Below are 16111 nucleotides of genomic sequence, written 5' to 3' on the forward strand. Positions count from 1 at the left end.
ATGAATAATTCTTTTAAAATCAAAATCGCAAAATTTGAGAAACATTATAATGAAGAAAACAGCTCTTTAAAAACAAAAAAAAAATGAAAAAGAGCTCCAAAAATTAACCAAGGAAAATAATTTTCTAAAAACTAAAATCAACCAAATTGAAGCAAATAACTCTATGAGGAACCAAGAATTAGTCAAACAAAACAACAAGAATGAAAAATTAGAAAAAGAGGTAAAATACCTCAATGGAAAAATAACTGACCTGGAAAACAGATCCAGGAGAGAGAATCTGAGAATCATAGGCCTACCAGAAAATCATGATAAAAAATGAGCCTGGACAACATTCTCCAAGAGCTCATCAAGGAAAACTGCCCTGAGATACCAGGACCGGAGGGTAAAATAAAAATTTAGAGAATCCATGGGACACATCCTGAAAGAGATCCCAAACTGAAAAGGCCTCAAAATGTTGTGACCAAACTCCAGAACTACCAGCTGAAAGAAAAGAAACTTCAAGTGCCCAGAAAGAAACAATTAAAATATTGAGGAACCACAGTGAGGATCTCACAGGATTTGACAGCCTCTACACTGAAAGATTGGAGGCAGTAGAATACAATTTGTTGCAAGGCAAAAGAGCTCAGGTTACAACCAAGGATCACCTACCCAGCGAGACTGAACATATTCTTCCAGGCAAAGAGATGGTCATTCAATCATATAACAGATTTCCAGACCTTCCTGAAGAAAAAGCCAGGCTTCATTGGAAAATTCAACTTCCAATTACAAGATGCAAGAGTAACATAGAAAGGTAAACAAGGAAAACACACACATACACACACACACACACACACACACACCCTGCTATTTAATAAAAGCAAACTATTTATAGACAAGTAGAGGGTATGAGTATAAATTACACAAAATGATGATTAAAAAAACTTTATTAAGGGCTACAAAAGAACTAAAACGGAAGAAGAGGAATGAAGTGGAAAAGGGTAAATTTTGCTACACAAAGAGGCATAAAAACAATATAGCAGAGGGAAAGAAGGGAGGGAGATGAGTATTATATGAGCTTTTCCTTCATTGGTTCTGGTGCAAGGAGGGAATAACACAACCTGTTAAGCATAGGACTCTATGGAGAAGAGATGCAAAACATATTATAATAGAGGGAAAGTGGGAAGGGAGAGGAGCTTCGCATGAAATTTGTTCCTGTCACTCTTCGTGCAAAGAAGAAATAACATACTTCATTAAGTATAAAAATATCCTAAACGCAGTAGGATGGGGAAAGGTCTATGGAGGGGGGGGGGGTAGATAAAAGAGAAGGAAGAAGTAAGGGAAAAGGGGAGGAAAAGGGAGAGGGGCTGATAAGGGAATACTGAGGGAGGCGGTGGACAAAAGGAAAACTATTAAGGAGGGGAAGGGAGAAGGGGAGAAAACATATAAGCATTAACAGGGGAGGGAATAGGATGGAGGGAAAGAAACAGATAATAATCATAACTGTGACTGTGAATGCAATGAACCCTCCAATAAAATGGAGGCACATAGCAGAATGGATTAAAAACCATAATCTTACAATATGCTGTTTAAAAGAAACACATCTGAAACAGAAAGATACACATAGGGTAAAGGTAAAAGGCTGGAGTAAAATATACCATGCCTCAGCTAAAGTAAAAAAAAAAGCAGGGGTAGCATTCCTTATCTCAGATAAAGCAAAAGCAAAATATCGATCTAATTAAAAGTGATAAGGAAGGAAACTACATCCTGCTAAAAGGCAGCATCAAGAGTGAAACAATATCATTACTTAACCTATGTGCACCAAGTGGTATAGCATCCAGTTCCTAGAGGAGAAGGTAAGGGAATTAGAGGAAGAAATGGCCACCAAAACTATTCTAGTGGGGGACCTTAATCTCCCCGTCTCTGAACTTGATAAGTCCAACCTCAAAATAAACAAGAAAGAAGTTAAGGAGGTGAATAGAATTTTCAAGAAGGTAGGTATGATAGATCTTTGGAGAAAACTGAATGGGGATAAAAAGGAATATGCCTTCTTCTCAGCAGTACATGGCACATACACAAAAAAATTACCGTGTGCTAGGACATAAAAATCTCACAAGTCAATGCAGAAAGGCAGAAATAATAAATGCATCATTCTCAGATCATGATGCAATAAAAATCATATGCAATAAAGGTCCATGGAAAGACAGACTAAAAACTAATTGGAAACTAAACAATTTAATTCTAAAGAATGAGTGGGTCAAACAAGAAATCATAGAAACAATCAGCAACTTCATTCAAGAGAATGACAATAAGAATGACAAATTCTTTCTTATGACACAAATATGGTACTAATAACTAAATCAGGAAGAGATAACACAGAGAAAGAAAATTATAGACCAATTTCCCTCATGGATATAGATGTAAAAATTTTAAATAAAATATTAGCAAAAATACTATAATAACTTGTCACAAGAATACACTTTGACCAGGGAGGATTTATTACAGGAATGCAAGGATGGTTTAATATTAGGAAAACCATGAGTGTAATTGATCATATCAACAATAAAACTAGCAGAAACCACATGATCATCTCAATAGATGCAGAAAAGGCTTTTGACAAAATACAACATCCATTCCTATTAAAAACACTAGAAAGTATAGGAATAAATGGAGCCTTCTTTAAAATAATAGGTAGCATCTATTTAAAGCCATCATCAAGTATTGAGTGTAATGTGGAGAAGCTTAGGAGCATTTCCAATATGATCGGGGGTGAAACAAGGGTGTCCACTATCACCCCTCTTATTCAATCTGGTACTAAAAATGTTAGCAGTAGCAATTAGAGAAAAAAGAAGAAATCAAAGGAATTAAATTAGGCAAAGAAGAGACCAAGTTAATCACTTTTTGCAGATTATATGATGATATACTTAAAGAATCCTAGAGAATCAAGTAAAAAAACTACTTGAGATAATAAATAAACTTGGCAAACTTGCAGGATATAAAATAAAACCACATAAGTCCTCGGCATTCCTTTATACTTCTAATGAAATGCAACAGCAAGAGATAGAAAGAGAAATCCCATTTAAAGTTACTGTGGACATTATAAAATATTTGGGGATCTACCTGCCAAAACAAACCCAAGACTTGTATGAACACAACTACAAAACACTTATCACACAAATAAAGTCAGATCTGACTAATTGTAAAGACATCAGTTTCTCGTGGCTGGGTTGAGCTAATATAATAAAAATGACAATTTTACCTAAATTAAATTATATATTTAGTGCCATACCAATCAATTTACCAAAAAAGTATCATATAGAGCTAGAAAAAAATAGTAACAAAATTCATTTTGAAGAACAAAAGGTCCAGAATATCAAGGGAATTAATGAAAAGAAATGCTAGGGATGGTGGACTAGCTATACCAGATTTTAATCTGTACTATAAAGAGGCAGTCTGCAAAACTACTTGGTAATGGCTGAGGAATAGAGTAGTGGATCAAAGGAATAGATTGGGTAACCAAGACTCAGCAGTCAATGACTACAGTAATCTACTGTTTGATAAACCTAAAGACCCTAGCTTTGGGGATAAGAACTCACTATTTGACAAAAACTGCTGGGAAAATGGAATATAGTGTAGCAGAAACTGGGCATGGACCCTTATCTAACACCATATACCAAAATCATGTCTAAATGGGTGCATGATCTAGGTATAAAGGGTGATACTGTAAGCAATCTGGGAAAGCAAGGAATAATTTACCTGTGAGATTTGTGGAGAGGTGAAGACTTTATGACCAAACAAGAATTAGAGAGCATTATAAAATGGAAAATGGATAACTTTGATTACATTAAATTTAATAGCTTCTGTACAAACAAAGCCAATGTAACCAGGATTAGGAGGGAAGTGGAAAATTGGGAAAGAATTTTTACAACCTATGTCACTCATAAAGGACTCACTTTTAAAATGTACAGAGAAATGAGTCAAATCTATAAGAATACAAGTCATTCCCCAATTGATAAATGGTCAAAGGACATGAATAGGCAGTTTTTAGAGGAAGAAATTAAAGATATTTATAAGCATATGAAAAATGCTCTGTCACTTTTTATTAGAGAAATGCAAATCAAAACAACTCTGAGGTACTACATCTTAGCAGTCCAATTGGATAAGATGACGAAACAGGAAAATGACAAATGCTAGAGAGCATGTGGACAAATTGGAACACTAATGCATTGCTGGTGGAGTTGTGAACTGATCCAACCATTCTGGAGAGCAATCTGGAATTATGCCCAAAGGGCTATAACTGATTTCATACTCTTTGACTCAGCAATACCACTTCTAGGGTTGTATCCCAAAGAGATCATAGAAGTGGGGAAAAGACTCATATGTACAAAAATATTTATAGCAGCTCTTTTTGTGGTGGCAAAGAATTGGAAATTAAGGGGGTGCCCATCAATTGGTGAATGGCTGAATAAGTTGTGGTATAGGAATGTAATGGAATGCTATTGTGGTATAAGAAATGAGGAGTAGGCGTACTTCATATTTACCAGGAGAGGCTTATATGAACTAATGCAGAGTGAGAAGAGTAGAGCCAGGAGAAATCTGTACACAATTACAGACACAACGTATGTGTGATGACCAGCTTTGATAGACGACACTTCTCAGCAATCCAGGGTTATAAGTCAAAAGACTCATGATGGCGAGAGATGTCTACACCTAGAGAAAGAACAGAGTTTGAACCCAAATTCAAGCAAACTACTTGCTCTTTTTCTTTTTCTTGTTTGGTTTTGTTTCCTCTTCCTCATTGTTCATTCCATCTGATACAATCCTTCTTTATAACCTGACTAATGCCTAATCTGAAAGTACTAGCAGATACTATACTTGTTTTATGCTGCCATTGAGGGGGGGAGCGGAGAAGGGAGAGAAAATGTGAAACTCAAGGGATTGTGGAAATGAATCTTGTAAACTAAAAGTAAACAAATTAATAAAGACCCCCCCAAAAAATGAGGGGATCAAGGAACACCCCTTACACAAGATGGCACTTGAGCAGAACCTTAAAGGGGTCTAGGAGTTCTAAGAGATGAAGAGGAGGCAGAAGTGCATTCCAGGCATGTGGAACAAACAGTGTAAGTAAAGACACAGAAGCAAGGGATAAAATGTCACGTGCAGAGTATGACAAATGGATTGATTTGGCTGGAATAAAGGGTATATGAAAAAGCACAATTTGATCACTCTGGATAAGTAGACTAATCCCAGATAACAAAGGGCCTTAAGACAAACAATAGTTTTTATTATATCATAGAGGGAGGTAAGGGGGAAGACATTAAAATCTCTTGAGCAGGGAAGTAAGCACAATGTGTGCATTATGAATATCATCTTGGTGGCTCTACCCCTCTAATGGGATTAAAGGACAGAGAAACTAGAGGTAGGAAAACCAAAAGGCTATTCCAATAACCCAGGCAAGAAGCAATGAGGTTATGAGCCCCTCCAAATAGATAGAAAGGAACAAATGTCAGCAATTAAATGGAGGTGAAATACATAAACCGTAGCAAAAAAAAAAATTAGATATGGGGATGGGGGGAGTGGCAGAGAGTGAAGTCTGAGAGTCACTCTAAGTTTAGGAAGTTGGGTAACTTGACAATCATAGTGTCTTGGAGAGAAACAAGAAGTTAGGAAAAATGGTGGGTTTTAAATAAAAGAAAACCTAACATTTTCTATTTTAAGATACATTAATGATATCCAAGTAATGATAAGGCACTAGAATTAAGGAGAGGGACTGGGGTGAAATTTGGGAGTCACTTGTATCCAAACAAAATACCTGTCACCACCTTCCCTCAAACGTAAATAGAGATAACCTAGAACCTGGATCAGGGAACCACACAAATAGCAGTGTCTCCTGGACCACCAATGGTCTCTGATTCCTACTCTGATTCCCTATAGCCATCATTCAAAGGGAACAAAACCTAGGGAAAAGGGGCCACCAGTAACCCCAATGGCAAGCCATCGTAGCTGAATCAACAAGGAATCCTGAGGGAGAGTCAGATAGGATGAATCTCTCCACCAACTTGACCACTACACACACTAAGTAAGACTTGCTGGTAACAATCCAAGGTATAGCACAGCACTCCTTTCTCTCTGAAAACCACCTTCCTACTTCCAGGCCAGCTCCCCATGTCATATCTAGGGAAGAAACCTAGGTGAAGATGTGACCTGACACCTGCCTATATATGTGTTGCAAACTCTCATCAACAGCCATGATTGTCAATAACAACTGCTAACATTTATAAAGCCCTTTAAGTTTTGCCAAGTCCTTTAGAGGTATTGTCTCATGTAATTCTCACTGTAACCCAGGGAGGTAGGTGCTATGATTACCTCCTATTTTACAGATGAGGCCACTGAGCCATAAAGAGGTTCTAATATGCCTGCTAAGGTTCACACAGCTAGATAAATATCTCAGGCAGATTTAAAATCAGGTCTTCCTGATTCCAGTTCTCACCTAGCTGCTTCTACTGAAGATGAAGAACAGAAAGTTCTCACTACCACAGTCTTTGGTGCTGTCAGATGGTTCAAAAATCTGCAATGGATGTGGAATGGATGATGGAAATGAGATTGATTACGATGCATTACCACCTGCCCGGCTTTTGCATCATGAGGACCTCTGGGACTTTCTGTTAGATGATTTCTTATTTATCTTGTGTCTCTGTATTATAATGTAAGCTCTTTGAGTGCAAGAGATGTCTCACTTTTCTATCTGTATTTATCTATACAAGCGAAGTATTTTGCATTTAACAAGAATCTAATAAATGTTTTCTCATTCATTCATAGGAGCAATAATCAAACCCATGACTGTTGAAGGGATCACCAAAAGAATGTACAGGAAAGAACACCTAGGACAGAACCTTTGGGGACAACCACAGTCAGGGAGTAAAGCATAGGTGATAAGCCTGCCAAAGAAACTAAGAAGCAGCAGCTAAATAGGCAAGGAATCAGGCGAGAGGACTATCTCCCAAACCCAGGAAGGACAGCATCCAAGAAGAGAAAGCGGTTCCACAAATGCTGTTTGGGGGTTGTGAAGGATGAGAGTTTAAACAAGACCATTTGATTAAAAAGCTAACCTATTGTGGGTTAACTTGGAGAAAATAGTTTCAAAGGAGCAATGAGGGCAGAAGTCAAGCCAAACTGTAATGGGTTAAGAAGTCAGGGAGAAGGCAGGAAGTGAAGGCAACAAGGGTATAAGCTTTGTGCTAGGAGTTGGGCTATGAAAGGTTGGAGAGATACTGTGAAAGGGAAATGCTATGAACAATGACAGGTAAAGAATTTAGGTTCATAGTCTCAGAGGGATGTGGCTGCATAGGTAGGAGTCTTATTAGAATGAACTTAGTGGTTCTATTTCATAACTTCCTTATTTACAATTACATCCATCTTTTCATGCAAGCGAGGTAAAAGAAATATCTCATGCTGCTAATTCCTATTCTTTTTGTAATGTGTTATGTTGGAAGACTGTCTTATACATCTCCTCATGATATTCTAATATTAAAAAGAGCCAGAATTTAAATATTGTCTTAAAGCGTGGTTCCCATCTCTAAATTCTCTACTACTATGTGTGTCTATTTAGGAGTACACCATGTATCAGAAGCATGAGATGCAGGGATGGTGGACAAATTTTTGAGAGCACTGATAGGGGAACTCTCACATAATGAAATTCTTTATACTCATGTAGTTTGACATCTCTGCAACTTAGAGTCTTACACAGTTGCATAGGATGTTGAGTGATTAAGCAACTTTACCAGGGTCAAATAGTCAGTATGTACAGAAGGGGGATTTGAACCCATTGGTTTTGTCCATTATGCTTCAATACTCCTCTCCTAGAAACAACATCATCCAAATGGAAAAGTATCATGCAGTCTAAAACATATGAATAATAATAAGCACTCTCTCCCAGTCTAAAAACCTAAAAGTCATCTATAATATAGAGAGATGTTAAACTCACAGCCTGACTGCATGTGGTTAGGGAAACTCCTCAGTGCCCAAACCAGATTAAAATGAGATTAAAATGTAATTGGGAAATATTTGACAAAAATAAATAAAAATAAACACAACATTGATAATGTTAATCTGTGGTTTTCTAAGTTAATATGTTTCCATTGGAATCCATTTCAATTTGAATTTGGTACTGGTGGTTTACAATTCTTTGCCCTGTCAAGTTTTCTTTCTTTTTTTGAGGTGTTGAAAGGTTTTATTGCAAGGCAAGGGTCAGGCCCAAGCATTTACTGTTTACCATTGCCATTGATGGGGAGACCAGTGTGCTGGGGTGAGGCCAGGAAGGTCTTGAGCTTTGGCCAGGAGGAGAGCTGAGCTTCCTCAGTAGACAGTAAGGAGAAGGTGTCCAGACAGCCTGGGGCCAGTGGCTAGTGAATCAACAGCAGGTCCAGTAGGTTGTAATCCACAAAAGAGATCTTTTCCCTCACAATAAAGGCCTTGCCTCCCTGTTTCTGCTTCAGCAGAGTCTCAAAAGGCTTCATTCAGCTAGGTGGACAGATCCTTCACATGCTGGTCCTTGCCTTCTTTATAATTCTGATAGATTAGGAGAAGGCATTTGACCCTGAGGTCCTCCACTCCATCATTGACCACATCCAAGAGAGCAGCTTCTCGAGAAGCTTCTTGATCATCTTTCCCACAGAGTTTGTGCCCTAGGCATCTCGGGATGGTGTTGCTCTGGTACAAGGTCAGGTCCTCATCTGTGTATTTGGGGAGCTGGCCATAGACACAGCTGGCCTTGAGGGCCTCCTTCATCCACATTTCCATGGTCACTACGTTCTCCTTCCAGTCCTGGCCCTGGTTAGCCAGGAGTATCTGGATGGCCTTGCATCACCCTCAGATGCGGAAGTGGGTGATGGTATAGGGAGGCATCTTGGGAGATAATGGCATATGGGTACCAGTGGAGCAGGAAAATGGATCCCACAGATTTTCATTTTTAATGCCTCTTCAATTTATCCCGTTTTCTCTATTCCAATTCAATCTGAGAAACATTTACTAAGCACCTACTATGTGTCAGTCCCTGTGCCAAGTATTAAGGATGCAATTAGCAAAAAGAAAGATAAACCCTGCCCTCAAAGAGTTTACAATCTAATGTAGGGAGATGGCACACAAAAGGAATCTGGAAAGTGGGGAGAGACCAGGAGCTATCCAGCTAGGTGGAGCTGAAACTCAGCAGAGTGGCAAATGAAGAGTGGACTGAGCAGAAGTACAAGTTTCTGCTCTTTATGAAGGAAGGCATTAGGAGTTACTTAGTACTCCCCCCTCCAGTCCTCCAATCCGATAGGAGAGGAAGCTGAGGGAGGTGATATCATTTAAGGCTTGAGCTAGCAGCCTAGTGATGAGCTTAATTCAGGAGGGCCACCTCACTTAGCAGATCCAGAGTAGGTCCTTATTTCGTAATCTTGTTCAGAGATTATACTGAGTATTTCCTAATTTTCCCCAGGCTCTCAATTCTTTCATCTGTGCAACACATTGCTATGTAGAATTTTAATTCAAAATTTCAAAAGATCCATTTCTTTATTGGAAGGAGCTATTTTTCCTTCCAATTACAAATACTGTAAACTCCTTCATAGGACTGGGTTTTGTTGTTTCTTTTGGGGGGGAGTTGCTGTGACCAAAAATTAAGAATAAAAAGTTACTTCCTGGTGATCAATATTTTGGCAACAAGACTCTCCGAACTCAGACTGATACTTGAATTGCAGATTTATACTTTGTTAAAAGGACCATATTGAAGCTTTTATATTTGGAAGGAATTGTACATCACTGATACAGCTTTTGAGAATCTATCATGAGTTAATTTCACAGGACTTTAGTGGACAATGATAGATCAATCTTTCTAAATACTATTGTCACTCTGTGCATCACAGTGTTACTATGTCACTCTCCTTTGTGGGGGTTTAAAATGAATTCTTATTTTATATTCTGTCAAATCTAAATTCTATATTGGATTTTTCTCAATTCTAATCTGACCTCACTAAACCAATATTTTTTTCCTTCTGTTTTCCACCACAACATCCTAAGTTAGTTTCAATAGTGACTTTATTGTCATTGATCATTCTTGTCTCCTGGTCTTTCTTTTAATGTTTTTCCTAATCTTAAATCCATTTTTTCTCCCACCCCATTATCAGAAATCTTTCTTTCCTTCATAATTTGGTTTATGTTCAATATCCTCAACAATTGAGAACTGACAATGTATACAAGTATTTGTGTTTTTTTAAACCTTGTTCTAAATTATATGTGTTAAAGATAGTATCTTAATGTTCATTATTATTTAATTTGTTTTATTTTCACAAGATTTAGTTGCTATCATGTAAAATAATAATGTATACATTACTTTAAGGCTTACTAAGTATTTTACTCTAAAGTAGTTGATATAAATATTATTATCTCTGCTGCTTGCAAATGAGGAAAATAAGACTCAGAGAGACTAAAGGCCTTTTCTTAGAACATAGAATTACAGTTCTCAGACTTGAATTTTACCATTTCAATTAAAAGTCTAATGTGTATTATTTCATTTTTGTTTTTATTTTTCACAATTTTCTTTAACAAACTATGGAAACAGAACTATTCTTATTATGAGATATTTATATATTGCCTGTGACTAGTTAATTCTTAACACAGGCAGTATATCCTAAAAGAAATAGCCTCTGGTGTGTTAGCTTTTTAAATTTAAATATGTGACAGGAAACAGCACATTATTCTCATCAATTTTTTCCAAAAGTTCAAAGTCTTCCCATGGTTAGCAAATTAGTTGACTCTACCATTCTTGCTATGGAAAAAAAAAACACTCCAACTCCTCACATTAATATAAAAGGTTAACTTACAAATTTTTCTTATGATAATTATGTGATGTAGGTAGTGCAAAGTATAGTTAGCATCATTTTACAAGTGAGAAAACTAAGGATCACTTAAGCAAATTCCTATCATCACACAGATTTCAGTTATTTCTGTCTTATCCAACTATTCATTAACATTGGGGACTTTCTTGGTAAAGATATAGGAATGATTTTCTACTTCCTTCTCCAGCTCATTTTACAGATGTGGAAACTGAGGCAAACAGGATCAAGTGACTTGCCCAGAGTCACATAGCTAGTGAGTATCTGAGGCCAGACTTGAACCCAGGTCTTCCTGACTCCAGAACTGGTGTTCTAGTAACTGAACCACCTAACTGCCCCATCACACAAATACCAAGTATTAAAACCAAGACATCAACGCAGCTCTTCTACCTACATATGCAATATATTTTTTAAGGAAAAGAAGAACAAGAATATTTAGATCACAAATCACCCAAATCCTGACCTATAACTATTGATTTTGGTCTACAACAATATTTCTCATAAGTGATTCTTTGTATTAACTTTCTATTAATAATAAACCAGTCAAGAATATTTTAAACTGTTGTGACTGGTCCTCCTTCCAGGGGGAATGGGACTGAGGAATGGTCTGCTGGTGTACTATTATATTTTCTGTCATAGAGACCTAGTAAGTAGACTGAGGACAAATTTGGGGCATTTTGTATCACCTTGTATCTTGCTAAAATCAATCAGCCTAATCCAGAAGAAATTTTGGCAGCTCTCATAGGACTAGGGAATATTCCATATGGTCTAAGTCATTTTCTTCAGTGTTTCTCTCATGTACCATGCTCACTCCTGTCTCCCTGCCTCTGTTCATAATGGTTTCCCAACTCTAAATGTCTGACATCATGTTGTTCAGTTATTTCAGCCATGTCTAACTCTTCATAACCCTATTTAGAGTTTTCTTGGCAAAGATACTGAAGTGACTTTCCATTTCCTTCTCCAGCTCATTTTACTAATGAGGAAATGGAGGCAAACAGGGTTAACTGATTTGCACAGGTTCACACAGCTAGTAAGGGTCTAAGGTCAGATTTGAACTCATAAAAATGCGTCTTCCTGAGTCCAAGCCCAGTGCTTTATCCATTTCACTACCTAGCTGCCCCGTATTTAATAAGGCATTTGATTATACCTGCTCCTGTTCATACAAGTTACTATCTCAAGCACTAGCTTTTAGGTCAGACATTAGTGAAGATTAGAATGTGAAACTTCCTTTGGTATCAGTGAGTATCACACATACCTATCCAGGGCACAATATGGCTATCAGGAATTATTTTCTGTGAATTTGTTTTGCGTTTCAAATAGATACATTTTGATTACAATATTATTACTTTCCATCCAGTATATTTTCTATTTTTCGTTTTATGGCTTGTCACATAACCGCAATAACCTCTCTTGCACTGTGCTATACTCCCGGTAAACAGCTTTGGAGATTGATTAAATGCCTCAGCTGAGCTTCAATATTTAATCAAGCACAGCAGCCATTTATTACATTGTATATTTCAGCCTATAAGAGGTTATCTTAAATACATTGATTAACTGCTAAGCAATAAGTACTCATCAATGTTTCAAATTCATAGTTTACATATTTCAGAAAATATATCTGCTCAGTTACAACTGAGAATTTCACTAAGCAGAAAGGGAGAGTGGGGATATATCAGAATGCTATCTGAAATTAAGCTAGCACACGCCTCAGCGGCAAACCATATCTTGCCATGTATGGAGCAATAAATATTAAGAGTCTGGAGGTGAGTTAGAAAAATAATAACTGAACTGAATAAAAGATTAATGATGGTAGGAGGCAGAAAGTTCTATGGGCTTTTAGTAGCCAACACCCTGGAATTTTCCTGACTCTCAAGTAATACTTACAGACAAAACATCTTCAAGCTAGAATAGGTGAAAGTTTTAAGAAGTACTTCCAAGTGCCTATGTAACTGAATGGGGAAGGGAAAAGGGAGGGAATAAGCATTTAGTGGGCATCCACTATGAGTCATGAACTGTGCTAAATACTTTATGTAAATATTACATCTAGTGGTCAAAACCCCCACGGAGGTAGATGCTATTATTATATCCATATTGCAGTTGAGAAAACTGAGGGAAACAGAGGTTAAATGACTTTCCCATGGTCATGCAGCTGAAATAACTTACTTTCAACCATGAAAAAGTGTCTTGACCAATATTGTCCAGTTAGTAAGCAGTGATGCCAGGTCCTGAATCCCACTCTTGGGATTTCAAATGTGTATTTGAATCACAGTTACTTCTCAAAACAGATGTACAATGGTTCCATGTTCAAGGGAAGTTAGATTTATTTTTTTTGCTTTTTGCATGGCAATTGGGGTTAAGTGACTTGCCCAAAGTCACACGGCTAGTAAGTGTGTCAAGTGTATGAGGCCGGATTTGAACTCAGGTTGTACTGACTCCAGGGACTCTCTATTCACTGTGCCACCTAGCCACCCTCGAAGTTAGACTTTTTTTTTGCTTTTTGGAGGGCAATTGGGGGTAAGTGACTTGCCCAAGGTCACATGGCTAGTTTTTGTATTAAGTTTCTGAGGCCAGATCCGAAACCAGGTTCTGATGAATCCAGGGCTGGTGCTCTATTCACTGTGCCACCTAGCCACCCCAAAATTAGACTTTTTATAGCACAATTCTTTGAAGATTTTTCATTGTACTCTACCATATCCTTTTATTTTTTTTATCATAATATGTCCTAAGTTTTCACCTAGAAAGTTCTGAGAGTACAGTAGGTGATAGAGCAAACAGTAACTTTACCCCTGAACCAGAGGTATTAATGACTGACAGACGTATATAACAAGGCTGATATATGCTCATCCACATAGACCAACAGAGAAATTTCTGGAAAATTAGAAAATGTCAGGGCAGCTAGGTAGAGCAGTAAATAAAGCACCAGCCCCAGAGTCAGGAGGACCTGAGTTTGGTTTCAGCCTCAGAAACAACACACACACACACACTATCCGTGTAACCTTGGGCAAGTTACTTAACCCCCCTAAAAAAAACATTTGGAAAATGTCATTCTTGCAGTGTTGAGAAGAGGGGAGATTTCTGAGACAACATGATCTCAAAATCGAGTTTTCTATACAAAGAAGGGAAAATTCTTTGGCAGTACCAACATCAAAGTTTGCCTTAACGGTAACCTCAAGTTTTAGAATATGGAGATATAGCTTTCTATATAAAGAAGGATAGTTTCCTGGGCAAGGCACCTCTTTAAGGGAGAGAATTGTGAACATGAGAGGAGAATGCTTTAGAACTAAAGTCACGATATGGAAAAGCAGTGTGGGACCTAGTCTTTTCACTCTGCTATGTCTATAGACATTTGGGGAGTATGTCTGGTAGGAATTGCTTATTTAGCAGTCTCAAGTGTGTTTCTATTCTGGGAGACTGCCAGTCTTTAGAGGATCTCAGGGTGATAGAAGGACTCACAAGAATGTCAGTGTCATGCATCTCTGGCAGCCCCCAAATGTATTTCCTTTCAGGGGAGGGGTGATAAATCCACAAGATGATACCACAAGCCTGAGGATTACTGTGTAGGACCCCAAGGAAAAGTGGAATCCACTGGAAAGGGAAGAAAAATCAAAGAATTTCTTTTTAGTCCTTTTATGTGTTTTCTAGATTTATTTATGGAGTTCTATAAATCCTTTACATCTTCTGCATTTTCTGTGTGGTTAAATAAAGCTACATTATACCCAATATAATGAATATCTTGAGTCCTTAAGGATACAGAATCTGGGAGACCATTTTTACCCACATCTATGAAGACCTGGACATGACCTCTATTCTAAAATTTCTAAAGGAGAACTTGAATAGGAGCAATGAAAACCAAAGGGAGAGGGACATTTTGGGGTCAGTCTCCAAGATCCTACTCTGTGTGAGGCCAAGGTATGAAGAAAAAGGCAATGGTGTGTGTGTGTGTGTGTGTGTGTGTGTATAATTTAATTATTATGTATTTATATTATATATGTATCTATTCCTATTGGGTTAAGGTCAATGCTAATATCAGCCTTCTCTAATGAGAGTTCAAAGCTAACTGAACAGTTAAAATGTCATATTTCCACAAACCCCCAAACATGGGAAATTCTTTTGTTCAACACGTTTCCTTATTTCACCTTCCCCCTTCCTTCTACTCCCTCTCAACATCAATCATACTTCCCTAAAGTCACTGCTCATTCAAGGTTGGGTAGAGCTGTGAGAAAATGTGAGCCAAATGAAGGATTTGCATGCGAAACCTAGTTAAGTGACTTCAAATCTGAAGCAGGAAAATTTTGGCAGTTTCAGTAGAACTTGGCTTGAGATTGGAACATTGCTGGAATTCAAAACTAAAATTGAAACCCAGGAGGATGTCAATCAGGATCCCCTAAAAATGTTCACACAAATCCCCTATGACCTTTAGATAACTAAAGTTCTCATGACTTTAATTATATTCTATTCCATTGCATGTCTTTTATTCAACCCCAAATTCAATAGCTATCCATGAGAGAATTCTAGTCTACTCCACAATGTATATTCAGGATATGCACTCATTTGTTGCCAACCCATTCCTTTGCATATAGAAACATATATAAAATAAAAATCTCATAGAACACAATGCCAGGAAAGGGAAAAGTTAGAGAGATTAAAAAAGAATAATATTCTTCCTCCGAATTCTTAATAATAGTTCTTACGCGGAATTCAACGCCTTTGAATAAGTAGTGATTCTCCTTTCTCGCTCTCTTTCCCTATGTATGAAATGGGTTTATTATTGAACCACTTCCTAAGGGATCAAGAAAACACTCACATGTACATATGCATTTCTATGTGTGTACATTGGCGTGTATTTGCACATGCACACACACACACACGTGTCTGTTTCTATATCTCCCCAATTCCAAGTTCAGGGCTATACATATGATATGTGAGAAGAAAGGAAGGAAGGAAGGAAAGAAGGAAGGAAGGAAGGAAGGAAGGAAAGAAGGAAGGAAGGGAGGAAGGAGGGAAGGAAGGAAGGAGGGAAGGAAGGAAGGAGGGACAGAGGGAAGGAAGGAAGGAGGGACAGAGGGAAGGAAAGAAGGAGGGAAGGAAGGAGGGAAGGAGGGTAGGAAGGAAGGAAGGAAGGAGGGAAGGAAGGAAGGAGGGAAGGAAGGAAGGAAGGAAGGAAGGAAGGAAGGAAGGAAGGAGGGAGGGAAGGAAGGAAGGAGGGAGGGAAGGAAGGAAGGAGGGAGGGAAGGAAGGAGGGAAGGAAGGAGGGAGGGAAGGAAGGA

At 37.9% G+C, this 16111-nt stretch overlaps 1 pseudogene; it reads right to left on the reverse strand.

Annotated features, from left to right (window-relative positions):
* Nucleotides 1-8174: 8174 nt before the first annotated feature.
* LOC138149851 (glutathione S-transferase P pseudogene) lies at nt 8175-8880 on the reverse strand (annotated as a pseudogene).
* Between the last annotated feature and the right edge of the window lie 7231 nt (nt 8881-16111).

The sequence above is a fragment of the Petaurus breviceps genome, unplaced genomic scaffold (assembly GCF_028583685.1).
Source record: "Petaurus breviceps papuanus isolate PSGF00001 unplaced genomic scaffold, PetGlider_PUasm1.0 90849, whole genome shotgun sequence".
Classification (NCBI taxonomy): Eukaryota; Metazoa; Chordata; class Mammalia; order Diprotodontia; family Petauridae; genus Petaurus; species Petaurus breviceps.